Source organism: Sarcophilus harrisii, chromosome 3 (assembly GCF_902635505.1).
Source record: "Sarcophilus harrisii chromosome 3, mSarHar1.11, whole genome shotgun sequence".
NCBI classification, from domain to species: Eukaryota; Metazoa; Chordata; class Mammalia; order Dasyuromorphia; family Dasyuridae; genus Sarcophilus; species Sarcophilus harrisii.
In genome coordinates, this window is record NC_045428.1 from 369255422 (window position 1) to 369270465 (window position 15044).

The 15044-nt window shown below is 33.5% G+C and overlaps 1 protein-coding gene; it reads right to left on the reverse strand.

Moving 5' to 3' along the window:
* Window positions 1–15044, reverse strand: part of LOC100920453 (MOB-like protein phocein) — a 59292-nt gene that overhangs the window by 19836 nt on the left and 24412 nt on the right.

Consider the following 15044-nt stretch of genomic DNA (forward strand, 5'->3'; position numbering starts at 1 on the left):
CAGAAAATTGGTTCAAATTTCCCGTCTAACTAATGGCTGTTTCTCTGTGAGCAAGTATTCTGTCTGTGCCTCATCTGTAAAATGGGGGGACTAATTCCTGTAGGTCGTGATGCTCAAATGAGATGAGTGTAAACTAGTTTTGCCAACCTTAAATTACAGTATGATCGAATGTAAGTTACTTGAAAGTAGAGACTTTTAAAGTTTTTCTCCCTGCTTGATTGATAAACAATCTATCCCAAATGGAATGTGCTGCCTCAGGCAATAGTCGATTCCCACTTCTCCCCTCCACTAGATGTCCTCTTGAGATCCCTTTCAACTCTGAAATTCTGATTCTGTCAATAAAAAGCCGAAATACAGGTCTCATAGTGAATAAGCAGAGCAATCCTTATGGGCTCTAAAGATTGAAATTTAAAAGTGGCAGGATATCTCCAAGATATTTCTCTACATACCAGTCAGTCAAAAGCCATTAAGCACTTAAAATTTTGCCAGGAACTGTGAAAAGAAAGACTATATATAGAGTGTCCCTGTCCTCCAGCAGTTCACCATGAAATAGTAACTAGATATACTCAAAAATCATGTATTTGAAAGAAATATGTAAATTGAAAGTTTTCTTAGAAAACTATAATAGTTTTTAGGAAAGAGAGAAGGGATTTGGTAATCCACAAGACCTCCAGCATGAGCTGGATCCCTATTTTAAATTAAGACCTTTTGATTTGAGTTTTTGTGCCCTATTTCTGTGTTTAAAAAACCCCCTAAGGTGCATACTTGTATCAGAAACAATGGTCGTCTGTTATAATGCATTAGACAGCTTTAGCACATATTTATGTTTCCACAGTTCAGTGTGACAGAGAAGAAAATGGTTCTCTTATTGAAAGTGTATAAAGTGGAAATTTTCTATCCTTTGTGTTACCATCTTCTATTTGTTCCTAGCCTGAGTCATTTATATTGTGTTTACCCCAGTGATGTAAAGCATGGTTTTGTGGCTCAGAAACCTTAAAACTCTGAATTTTTGAAGACTGGTTTATACTAATTGGGAGGCCAGTTTAAAGGGTGAAAACAAAAAGGGGGGGGGGGTGAGAGATAGATGACTAGATTCCAAAAAATTCCCAATTGTTATTTAGAGTTCTCCAGTTTTGTCTGAGACATGAAGAGTTAACCTTAGTCTAAGTGAGATAATTGTCCACTTGTGAAATTAAGCTCAAATGGATTGAGGATACTCCAGAAGGCCTCAAAAAAAAAAGGAACAAAGCTGAAGATTCCAAAGTTGGTGCCTCTTTGATGAAGACAATGGAAAGGCTGTTCTATAAATTCAAGAACCTTTCTCTGGGCTTCAGTTTCTTTACCTATAAAATAAAAATAATACTTGGACTACTACAGGATTGTTGTATATGTAAATATCAACTTCACTTTAACTTTGCTATCCCCTCAAGTTGTCCTATATAATCTTCTTCCTTTCTCACCACACTCCTAGAAGTTGTCTATACTCAATGGCTCCATTTCTTCATCTCCCACTCATTTCTCAGTCCTCTGGCTTTTTGATTCAACTGAAACTGCTTTTTCTGCTTTAACTATTTATCATCTCATACTTGAACAAGTTTGAAGTATGCTTCTGGTTGGTCTTCCTCCCGCAGGTGTCATCTAGTTCCAGGCTGTGATCCATTCAGCTGTCAGATTTTCCTACAGAACAGATCTGACTCCCCTCCCCATTGAGGAAACTTCTGTGGCTCTCTTCCAGTCAAATATAAAATCTTCTCCTTAGTTTTTTTAAAGCCTTCAGAAACTGTCCCTTTCCTACCTTTCCAACCTTCTCATACCTTACTCTTCTCTATAATCCCCTCTTCCAAATGTTTTCTCTGGCTGACTCCATGCCTGTAATTGTTTCCTTCCTCACAAAACTTCCTAGTTTCCCTGATTTCCTTCAAGATTCAGCAAAAGTTCATCTTCTTGAACTTTCTCCAGAAAGTTCACTATTTATTTATTGTTAACCTAACTTTAAGAAAAACAAAACATTTCCATAATAAAGTAGAACACACATAAAAAGATTGCATATGAAACTGCAAATCTATTATATATAGCTTACTTTTCCTTTTAAATATATAATAAACTTATCATATAACTCCCCCATCACCAGGGCTGCCATTAGACCCAAATACATACATACATATATATATATATATATATATATATATATATATATTTATAAAACCATATTATTATCTATCATTTCCTTCTCTAGGTGCAGATAACATCTTTCTTCATAGGTCCTGTGTGGTTAATTTGGATATTTATAATAGTAAAAAAATTTGGTCACTCAATTATTTTAAAAATAATGTTGTTACTATCTACTATGTTTCCTCGGTTCTGCTCATTTCATTCTTCATTATTTCATGCAAGTCTTTCCATGTTTTTCCAAAATCAACTAGATCATTTTTCATAACCCAATAGTATTCTATCACAATTGTGTGCCATTCCCCAATTGATGAGTATCTGCTCAATTTTCAGTTCTTTGCTTAATAGCAAAGAAAGAGAGCTGCTATAAATATTTTGTATATCCTTTCCCTTTTTTTTATGATTTCTTTGAGACATTGACTTAATAATGGTATTGCTGAGTCAAAGGGTACTCAGTTCTATAACTCTTTGGACAAAATTCCAAATTGTTCTCTACAATGTTTGGATTGGTTCACACTTCCACCAAGAATAAATTAGTGACCCAATTTTTCTACATCCCCTCCAATGTTTGTTGCTTTCCTCCTCATCATTTTAGTCAATTGGAGAGGCATAAAATAATATCTGAAGTTTCGAATCAATGATTTAGAGCATTTTTATATGACTTTAAAACGTTTTGATTTCTTCATCAGAAGATGATTCATCTTGTGATGATTTATGAACTACGGAATGACTCATCCTTAATAGATTTGACAAAATTCTTTCTATATTTGAGAGATGAGACCTTTATCTGAAAAATTATGAATTTTTCTCCCAATTTTCTGCTTTTCCTCTAATCTTGACCATATTGGTTTTATTTATATAAAACTTTTTTAAATTTAATGTAATCTAAAGTATCCATTTTGCACTTCCCAGTGTTCTTTATCTCTTTTTTGTTCAGAATTTTTTCACCTATCCATCAGTCTGATAAGTAATATGTTCCATGTTCTTCAAATTTTCTTTCATTATCTCCCTTGTATCTAAGTTATGTATCGATTTTGACCTTATCTTGCTTTTGCTGTATTCCACAGGTTTTGATATATAGTCTCATTATTGTAATTCTCTTTAATGAAATTATTGTTTCTATGATTGTTCTCTAACACATTCATTCTTCAATATGAGGTTGTTTAATTCCCAAATAGTTTTTATTTTGTATTCCTGTGATCTCTTACTAAATATAATTTTTATTATATTTTATATAATAAATTGTTATGCCCTAATATATGGTCAGTCTTTGTAAAGGTACCATGAACCAAGTATTCCTTTCTATTCCCATTAAATTCCCTTCGGATTATATATATACTTGTATATAAATTTCATATTTAGCTTATTTAAAATTCTATTCACTTCCTTGACTTCTTGTGTATTTTTTTTGTTAGATTTATCTAGTTCTGAAAGGGGAAGATTATAAAGTACCCCACTTATAGTACTATTGTCTATTTCTACTTCTGATTCAATTAACTTTTCTTTAAACAATTTAGATGTTATATTTAGTACATATAAGTTTAGTATTGATGTGGCTTCATTGTCCGTGTTGTCTTTTATCATAATGAAATTTCCCCGTTTATCTCAGTTAGTCTGTTTTAGCTTTAATTTTGTCTGAGATCATAATTGCTACCTGTGCTTTTTTTTTTTAACATCATCTGAAGCATAATAAATTCTGTTCTATACCTTATTCTCTCTCATTTTTATTTTTTAAATCTTTTTTAAAATTTTGTGAGCAATTGAGGGTAAGTTACTTGACCAGAATCACAGAGGTAGGAGGTGTTAAGTGTCTAAGATTGGATTTGAACTCAGCCCCGCCCTGACTCCAGGGCACCAGTGCTCTATCCACTGTGCTATTTAGCTGCTCTGTATCTCTTATTTTTAAATATCTTTCTTGTAGGTAATATATTGTGAGATCCTGATTTTTAATCCATTCTACTATTTCTCTTTCACATTTAGAGTTATAATTGCTATTTCTACATTTTCTCCATCTTGTTTTTCTTTACTGTTGTCCTTTTCAGCCTATCTATTTACCTTATCCCTCAGAAGTCGTTTACTTCTAACTACTACTGCCTCCTCCACACCTTTTTAAACAATCCTTTCCTTGTCCTGTCCCCTTTATCCTCCTCTTTTTATTCTACTCACTCTTCCTAGTCCCTTCCTTCCCTTCTATCCCCAATTTCCTAAATTTTAATCTACACACCCTTCTATATAAGTCCCTCCCTTAACCTGTCCCCTTGCCCTCTTATTTCTTTATACATTAGAAAACTTAAACTCTTCTAGATATATATGTTGTTCCATCTTTACCTCAGATCTAATGAGAATAAGGTTCTAGTACTATCAGCCTTCCACCTCCATTTGCTTTCTCTTTTACCTTATCCTACTCAATTTTGTTTCTTAGAATTACCCTGTTATACTGAGCTCAGCCCCAATTTTTTTTTCCAAGTAACAAAGATAGTCTTAATAAGACTGATAATATTTTCACATATAAGAAATAAAATTATAAACCTTATTGATTTTATAATTGATCTTTAATATTTATATTTCTCCTGGATCTTGTATGTTGAATTTTCCATTGAGTTCTGGTCTTTTTGTCACAAATGCTTATCTTTCATTTTGTCAAATGATCTTTTATAAAATTTAGGATTATACTCAAATTTGCTGAGTAACTTATTTTTGGTTGCCACCCTAACTCATTTACTCTTCATAATAAGATATTTTAGTGTAGAAGCTGCAAATTCTTATGTAATCCTAATTGTAGTTCCTCAGTATTTTTTTTTCTTGTTGCTTATAATATTTTCTTCTCGAATAAAGGCAAAGTCAAGATCAAAGAGTAAAGACAGGAACTCGCCTACCTCTCCCCCAAACTGTTCCAAATTCCTTTAAATAATGATTGAAAAATTTTAGAGCATCAGAACACTCAAAAAGACAGAGTAGAACATTTTCTGATTGAAGATAGGAAAGGTCTGTGGCACTAGGTAAGAGACCAGCACACAGTTCTAATGCAGGTCCAAGCCAGTCCAACCCTACACTTCCTCACCCTCCCCAGCCCTTGCCCTACACTAGCAAACCAGGAATGGGTCAATGGTCCTTTGATTCATCAATACTGGTGGCTTCCAGACTTCTCTGCCCAGAAACGCCAAAGACATCTTGCAAGGCCTTAGAAAAACAGCAAACCAAGAGTGGCCGTGGGCAGTGGTGTGAGTGGCAACTCCCTGAGGCTTTAGCTCACAAGAGGTCTTTTTATTAGCAGTGAAAAAGATCTCTGTTACTGTAGCGCCCTAGATCTTATTATAGTGGAGCAGGGACACTCCTTACAATTCCAGGGCAGAAAAGAGTGCTTGTGGTCAGGTGCCCTAAAAGAATCTCTGAAAACAGCTGCACAAAATCTCTGAAGCTTTGCATAGTGCACTCTTCACGCTGGAAACGGAGCCCTACTCTGACAAAAAGTTAAAAGCAGAATAATAAACTAGGAAAATGAGCAGACAACAGAAAAAATTAATTGACCATAGAAAGGTACTATGGTGACAAGGAAAATCAAAACACATAATCAGAATAAGATAACAAAGTCAAAGTTCCTACATCCAAACCCTCCAAAAAAAAATAAGAATTGGTCTCAGGCTATGGAAGAGCTCAAAAGGAATTTTGAAAATCAAGAGAGAGAGAAAAAATTAAGAGAATTGAGAGTGGTCCAAAAGAAAATACAAAGAGCTAATGAGAATAATGCTTTAAAAAGCAAAATTGGCTAAATGGGAAAAGAGGTTCACAAGCTCACTGAGGAAAATAATTCCTTTAAAAAATTAGAATTGAACAAATGGAAGCTAATGACTTTGTGAAAAATTAAAATTCATTGAAGTAAAAACAGAAAACAATGGTGAAACATCTCATTGGAAACACAACAGATCTGGAAAATAGATCTAGGAGAGAGAATTTAAAAATTATTGGTTTACCTGAAAGTCATGATAAAAAAAAAAAAATAGCTTGGACATTATCTTTCAAGAAATTACTTAGGAAAACTGTCCTGATATTCTAGAACCATAAAGTAAAATTGAAACTGAAAAGTCATTCATTGATTACTTCCTAAAAGAGATCCCAAAATGAAAACTTCCAGGAAAATTATAGCCAAATTCTGGAACTCCCAGGTCAAGAAGAAAATATTTCGAGCATCCAGAAAGAAACAAGTCAAAGATAGTGGAGACACAGGATAACACAAGATTTAGCAGCTTCTACCTTAAAATATCAAAGGGTTTGGAATAAGATATTTTGGAGAGCAATGGAGTTAGGATTACAAGCCAAAAATATTGTGTATAATCCTTCAGGGGAAAAGATAGATATTCAGTGAAATAGAGGATTTTCAAGCATTCATGATGAAAAGACCAGAACTGAATGGAAATTTTTATTTCAAATACAGGACCCAGGAAAAGCATAAGGAGGTAAATCAGGAAAGTGATATCATACAGGACCTTAATAAGATTTTATCTGTTACATTCCTACATGAGAGGAAAACTCTTTTCAAAACTTTTTCATTATTATGGCAGTTAGAGTGTGTGTATATATTTGAGGATCACACTTAAGTGTGAAACCCAGAAAGCCATCTCCCATTTGTGAACCACAGCACATTAGAGAAAACTAAAGGAATGCTTTGGTAATCTTTATCTAACTCTCTGAACAGAGCTTATAGGCTCCAGGAAAGATCCACACAACCCAGAGAAGTCAGAGAGATCTTTAAAAAATGAAATTAAGTGGTGAAGGAGAAAGGACAGGGAGAAATGGAATGGTATAGATTATCTGCCATAAAAAGAAGCAAGAAAAAATTTGTACAGTGGAGGGAAAGAAAAAGAGGAAAGGATAAGTGAATGAACCTTACTGTCATCAGAATTGGCTCAAAGAAGAAATAACTTACACACTCTATGGATACAGAAATTATTTTACCTTGCAGGAAAGTAGAAAAGGAATAGGATATAGGAAGGGGGAGGGTAGTAGAAGATAAGGCATATTGGGGAGGGAGCGGTCTAGTAGCAAAAGACTTGAGAAGGCATAGGGTGAAAAGAGAGAATAAAATAAATGGGGAGAAATAGAAATAGTAATTATAAAAAAGAATTTTGCAAGCAAATTTCTCTAATAAGGCCTTATTTCTCAAACATAGAACTTTAAATTTATAAAAAAAATAAGAGCCATGCCTAATTGGTAAGTGTTGAAAAGATATGATCTGTGCCTAAAGGATTATAAATTCATTCTTATCTATCCTTTCATCTAAAAATAGCACTATTAGGCATGAATGCCAAAAAAGATTAAAAAAAAAAAAGAAAAGGATCTATATTGTACAAAAATACATATAACAGCTCTCAGGGCAAAAAATTGGAAATTAAGAGGATGCCCATTAATTGGAGAATGACTGAATAAATTGTGGTATGTGATTATAAGAAATATTATTGTTCTTAGGGAAATGATGAGTAGGATATGTTCAGAAAAACCTGGATAATCCTCCATGAACTTAAGCAAAGTTAAATGTATTGTGTACAAAGTAATAACAATGTTCTGGGATGATCAGCTGTGAATGGCTTTGCTATTCTTGATAGTACAATGATCCATGACTACTCTGAAAGACTTATAGATGAAAAATACTATCCATACTCAGAAAAGGAACTGATTGTATCTGGATACAGATTGCAAAATTACTTCTCCCCCTCCCCTTTCTTTTACTATTTTTTTGGGGGAGGGGGAGAACACCTATGTTTTCTGTTACAATATGACTTTTATGGAAATGTTTTGCATAATTTCACATGTAATTTATTAATATGGGGGCAGAAGGTGGAGATAAGAGAGAGAATATAACAACTCAAAAGTTTTAAAAACAAAATTTAAAAATTGTTTTAAATGTAACTGGAAAAAATTTTAAATAAATAGAGATCACTTACATTAAAGTGCTAAGAGTATTAGGCCTTAGAAATTAAAATGTTACCATTAGTGATTATCTGTATTTAATTTGATTTAAACCAAAATCTGTCCTAAAGGAAATAAGAGCAAGGCCTGAGAGTTCTCTCTTAATCAGTGTTATTATGATAAATCACAACTTAACATGAAAAGATATTTGCTGTTTGGTGTAAGATATTGGTTGTATAGCTCCAAGAAAGTTCTATTTACTTCAGTTTACTGTTCTCTTAAGGGGATAATAATAGAACCCACCTCCCAGGATTGTTATGAGGATCACAAGATTGTTAGGCATAGTACATGGCATAGTGTAAATGCTATGTGAATGTTAACTGTTTTTACTATCTTATTAATTATATGTAATTGCTTCATATTTAATAACTTTATATGGGTTTTTAGATGTGGCTAATATACAATATCAATGTTATGAATGATTTCCTATGTAAAGTTATTTGGAAACTCATTCAACTAAATTAAGATTCCCTGATTGGAAATTAATTGTTTCTTAATTTAAATACATAATATTGTTTATGATATTATTATATTTCTAAATTTTCTTATATTGTGTCTTTTTAGGAAATAATTGTGTCAGTTATATCATTAGGAAAAAATATTTCTCTGATAATCTAGATGTTGTTAGATTTAAAATTGTACTGTTTAAAAAAATCAATGGGTTAGGAAGCTATTAAGTCATTCTGTTGGCTTTACTGACCTTGTGTTGGTAATATTCTAAAGTAGTATAATTTAAGAACTTGGAAGTTTTGAGTACATTTAAAAGGAAATTTCACCTAAAATTACTTGGATATTACTTATTAATTACGAGTTTGTTAACTAAATATATATATATATTTCCTCCTTAACCTGAGAACTTCGAAGCTTGGCTATGATCTTCCTCTAAGTTTTCATTTCCAGATCTCTTTCAGGTGGTGATTATTAATTTTTTTTTCCTATTTCTACTTTACCTTCTTGTTCTAGAACTTCAGGGCAATTTTCCTTAATAATTTCTTGTAAAATTATATCTAGATTCTTTTTTTTATTGCAACTTTCAAATAGTCAACAATGTTCACATTGTCTCTTCTTGATTTGTTCTGAAGGTCATTTGTTTTTCTGATGAGATAGTTCACATTCTTTATTATTTTTTCATTCTTTTTGTTTTGTTTTATTATTTCTTGGTTTCTTTTAAAGTCATTCGCATCTTTTTGCCCAATTCTGGTTTTTAAGGAATTATTTTATTCCTTATGTTCTTGGATTTCTTTTTCTAATTGGATAACTCTCTCCATAATTTTCTTGATCTTCCTGGATTGCTCTTCCTCCCCCTCCCCCCTTGTTTTTCCTCACTCTTATTTGATTTTTAAAGTCCTTTTTAAGTTCTTCCAACTCTTTATAGTTGGAAGTCTTCCAACTCCAACATATAGAGTCCAACAGACTCTATATGAGTCTGTAATCATTTGATGTTTCTCTTTGAGGTAGGAGTAACTTTTTCCACTTCACTGACTTCTTCCAAACATGAACTCAGATCTTCTTTATCCCCATAGTACCTGTCATGGCCCATTCTTTCTCTTTTGTTTACTCGTTTTTATTTTGTTTTATTTTATTTTCAGTAACTTATTATTGTAATCAGGTTCCAGTTGCTAGTAGGTAATGGTGCCTTGGGCTTCAGGTCTTGCTTACTACTATTTTCTGAATACTCTCCAGGGGTCTAAATTCAGGCATTCCTTTCCACCCCTAAAACAGAGCTAGGAGCCATATGTTTCCAGAAACGCTCTTGCTTCCTGCATAGCTGCAACTTTCAGCTCACCCCTTTGCCAAGTAATTGAAACCAGGAATTTGGCTTTCCTGCAAGTGCCCATAGCCAATAATGTCCTTGTCCCTCTGCTACAGCACTTAACAACATGTGCTAGCTCATTCTCTCCCACAGCTATATCTTTGGGCTTAGTTTGGTGTGCACTGCTTTGCCAGCTGTCCTAAGACAGTGGAGGATCTTTCTGCCCTTCTACTCAGCCCCTACTCAGCCATTCTATCTCCATACTGTTTATGAAGTGAAAGTTCTTGAGGTTAGATTACTTCCTACCCAACTGCCCCCAGGGCTTGTTGTTTGTAGAGATATTTGTACTTCAATCAGGCCAAACCTACTTCTGGAGATTGAATTTTTCCTTTGATTCTCTCAAGTTTTCTTAGGTGGACAACTACTTTATCCAAATTTTGTTTATTTTTGCTGTTCAAGTTGAGGCTATTCTGTTTTGTTTATGGGGGAAATTTGAAAGCCTGGAATTTTCTGACCTATTCTGCCATTTTTTCAAGAAACCTTTCTTGATTCCCTTTAAATGCTAGTTCCTTCCTTCTGAAATTTGTTTTGTATATATCTTGTTTACACTTTGTCTCCCTCATTGCACTGAGATCTTTCAGACAAGAACCATTTGCCTTTTTTTTTTTTTTTTGGTTTCCTCAAGGATTAATACAGTGTCTAGCACATAGTAGGTGCTAAAAAAGTGCTTCTTGACTTACCTTAACTCTACTTGGCATTTTCTTTGGCCTAATCCAATTTTACTTCCTTCCTACAGCATTTACTACCCTCACCTCCCTAGCCCTGAGGCAGCTGCTGTGTAATAGAAAGTGAACTAGATATGCAATGCTTGGGTTGTCTCTTTTCCACCCCTCACCTTGAGCAAGTTACTTTATATAAACTCTTTGTTTCCTCATCTATAAAATGGGAGAAAGTTGATTAGATCAGAATGCTTCAAACTTTTTGTTCTCAAGATCCCTTTACATCCTTAAAAATTATTAAGAATCCTAAAGAATTTTTGGTTCTGTTAGTTTTTGGTAAATATTTAACAGCTGACTCTGGCAATGTTTAACAACTGAGGGCACACTTTTAAGTTTAATCTGCATCATTAAATTTTTCTCCATTTAAATGTAAACAATCAACAAATAAATAAATCAAACCTGATTTGTAGCAGTTATGAATTTCTGAGGTATAAATGCTCACACTGAAAATCTAACAGTTTTCAATAATCATATCCCAGGATACCTTTCAATATTTATCATATTTGAAATTAAAACTGTAAATTATTTAAACATTAATTCAATTAATGTATAAAATAATGTATAAATATTTTTATGAAAACTATTTTCAAAAATGAAAAATTAAGTGAGAAAAGTGGCATTATTTTGCATATTTTTTCCAAACCTCTTTAATGTCTGACTTTATAGAGAATGACTGTATTCTCATATCTACTTCTATATTTGTTCTGTTGTTTTAGTTGAATTATATGAAGGAAATCTGGCCTCATACCAAAACATAGTTGGAAAAGAGATTAGTATTTTAATAAGTAAATGACATCAATATTATTATGAAAATAATTTTGACCTTGAAGATCCCCTAAAAGGGTCTCAGAGATCCTCCACACTGATGATCCTCAAGATCCATTACAAATCTAATACACCCATCCTGTAATATTTTCCTCAGAATATACCAAGGAATTCTAGGTCTGAAGTAGCATTAGGAAATAAATATCATTTAGCCTATAAAGCAGAATAAGAGAAGTAAATGGAATGTTGTGCTTAGAGAAATGTAAAGCATCATCCTGAGTGGGAGGGAAGAAGAGTACTAAAGATAAAAGTTTTTCTGATGTAAATCCTGGCCTTGTTCACAGGAATAACCTTGTTCTGTAAGAATGAAATGTTTCCATACCCTCACATTTATAAGCTTTCAGGGTTAGTTTTGAAAAACATCAACAACTACATCAGAAATGCTTTGACCACTTGACAACTTGGAATAGAGAAATGGCATGTTATTTTTGGAGGTAATATATGCACGTTTTTTGGAATTCAAAAATCCTAGGTTCTGGTCTTAGTTCTGATAGTGATTTGGAACAAAACTGCTAGAATTTTTTAGAATTCAAGAATCCTAAGTTCTGGTCTTAGTTTTGATAGTGATTTGGAACAAACCAGTGAGTCTCAGATCTCCACTAGAAGAAGAATAACATAATTCCTTTTTTCTTCTTTGTGGAGGGGGCATTTTCAAGAATAAATTGGAACAGTGGAAGTAAGTTGGCAAGTTACAACAAAAGAAAAATAAAATATGTCAAGTAGAGGAAATTTTGAGTACCAGATTGAGAGTTGGCTTCTGGGTAAGGATGACCTGGGTTCATCTTACATAACCTCTTATTCAAAGTGATCCCAGTGAATAACTTCAAAAATAAAACAAAAAGTTCTCACTTACCTCAGGCAACTATCTAAGATGATAAAATACAGAAGAGTGCCTATTTCCATAGCAAGAAGTTGTTCTCTTTCCTCCTTCCAGCTCCCTAAATCAACACAAGATTGGTTAAAAAAAAAAAAGTTACCACCAAAAGTTTAATTTTTTCAACCTTTTATTTTGCCTTTAGTGGCAGTAGTGTCATGTTAGGTTGAAAACAAAAAGGTCAGGATTAGCATCCTAGAAATGCCATTAACTGGTGGCAAAACCTTGGGCAAACTATTTGACCTTAATGAGCTTATAAGGATATATTCAGGAAATAAGGATAATATTTATTTTCCTTGATTTCCAAATGTACAAGTTGAAAAAATCAAATATCTTTAAAGTGCTTTGTAAACCAACTAAATTTCAGTCTCACTTTGATCTTGCTTATTTCTCATCTCTCTGCAATTTGCCTTTTATCTTAACTGCTTTATCTGAACTCACCATACTTTCTTAGTCCTCACTTGCCTGACTGCTCTACATGTGACATTCTTACTTCTTCCTAGTTACTCTTCCCTCCTTTAGTTTCAATGAAACTTATTACATGTCTGAGTCCCCTTCAATTTCCTTTACTCTATCATCTGTTCTGTAAGGATGGGTATTCCCCAACACTATCTTGTGATTTTTTTCCTTCCACTCTCAATTATTTCATCCAGTCCCAAAGTTTCAGTTGTCATCTCTATGTAGATGACTCTCAGTATATAGCTAGTTCTAGTATTTCATTGTATTACATTACATTTTCATTGTATTACATTCATTTATCTTTATTATTATTATTTTAAATAACTTTTTATTGACAGAACCCATGCCAGGGTAATTTTTTACAACATTATCCCTTGCACTCACTTCTGTTCCAATTTTTCCCCTTCCTCCCTCCACCCAACCCCCCCAGATGGCAAGCAGTCCTATACATGTTAAATAGGTCACAGTATATCCTAGATACAATATAACCGAACAGTTCTCTTGTTGCACAGGGAGAATTGAATTCAGAAGAAAAACAAAAATGCAAACAATTTACATTCATTTCCCAGTGTTCTTTCTTTTGATCAATTGAAACTGAGTTAGATCTTCTCTTGGTTGAAGAAATCCACTTCCATCAGAATACATCCTCATACAATATCATTATGGAAGTATATAATGATCTCCTGGTTTTGCTCATTTCACTTAGCATCAGTTCATGTAAGTCTCTCCAAGCCTCTCTGTATTCAGACTGCTGTTCATTTCTTACAGAACAATAATATTCCATAACATTCATATACCACAATTTACCCAACCATTCTCCAATTGATGGGCATCCATTCATTTTCCAGTTTCTAGCCACTACAAACAGGGCTGCCAGAAACATTTTGGCACATACAGGTCTCTTTCCCTTCTTTAGTATCTCTTTGGGATATAAGCCCAGTAGTAGCATTGCTGGATCAAAGGGTATGCACAGTTTGATAACTTTTTGGGCATAATTCCAGATTGCTCTCCAGAATGGTTGGATTCGTTCACAGCTCCACCAACAATGCATCAGTGTTCCTGTTTTCCCACATCCCCTCCAACATTCATTGTTATTTTTTCCTGTCATCTTAGCCAATCTGACAGGTGTGTAGTGGTATCTCAGAGTTGTCTTAATTTGCATTTCTCTGATCAGAGGTGATTTGGAACACTTTAATATGAGTGGAAATAGTTTCAATTTCATCATCTGAAAATTGTCTGTTCATATCCTTTGATCATTTATCAATTGGAGACATTCATTTATTATTATTAACCTGCTGGCCATTTCCATTCAGATGTCATTTGGGAAGTGTAAAAGCAGTAAGTCCAAAAGAGAAATCATCTTTTTCTCTAAAACTGTTTTTCTTCCAAACTTCCCTATTTCTTTCAAGGATGGTGCCCTACTTCTAGTCTCCCAGGGTCAAGAATTTAAGATTTATCTTTAACTCTTCACTCTTCCTCACTTCTTCATATCCAGTTACTAAGTCTTGTCAATTCTACTTCCATATCATTTTTCATATGTATCCACTTCTATTTAAGCCTGTGGGAATGTATTATTACAGCAACCATCTAATTAATGTTCTGGCCTCCCTCTCTCCAGTGCTTCATCCATACATATACTAAAATAATCTCATATAAATAAATATGACAATGCTACTCCCCTATTCTTGTTGCCACTACAATCAAATATGAACTCTTTAGCTTTGGATGTTCAATCTGGCTCCAATTCTTTCCAATTTTATACTTTATTCCTTCATGCATTTTACATGCCAAATACGTAAATTTTACATGCCAAATACGTAAACTATTAGCTAGCTGTTTCCCAATTGAAGCCTTCACATAGGCTCTTTGCTTGCAGTGACCATTTTTTTCCCCTCTAATCCTTGTCTTCCTTCAAAGCACAAATTAAGAACCATTTCCTATATGAAGCCTGCCTGCATTCAATTGTTACCTCAGATTACATTTATCTTTATTTATGTGTGTATGCATGTCAAATTTATTCTTGTAATCACACTAGAACGTAAGTTCCTTAAGGGCAAATGTGTCATTTTTATTTTATACCTGCAGTGCATAGCAGGATCTGATAGGATATCATACATAGTATGTATCATATTAAATTCCTTCTGTATTTTTAGGGAGTATGCTTATTAATAACAGCTCATATCTTATATGGCAATTTAAAATTTGCAAAGTGCTTTCTTCA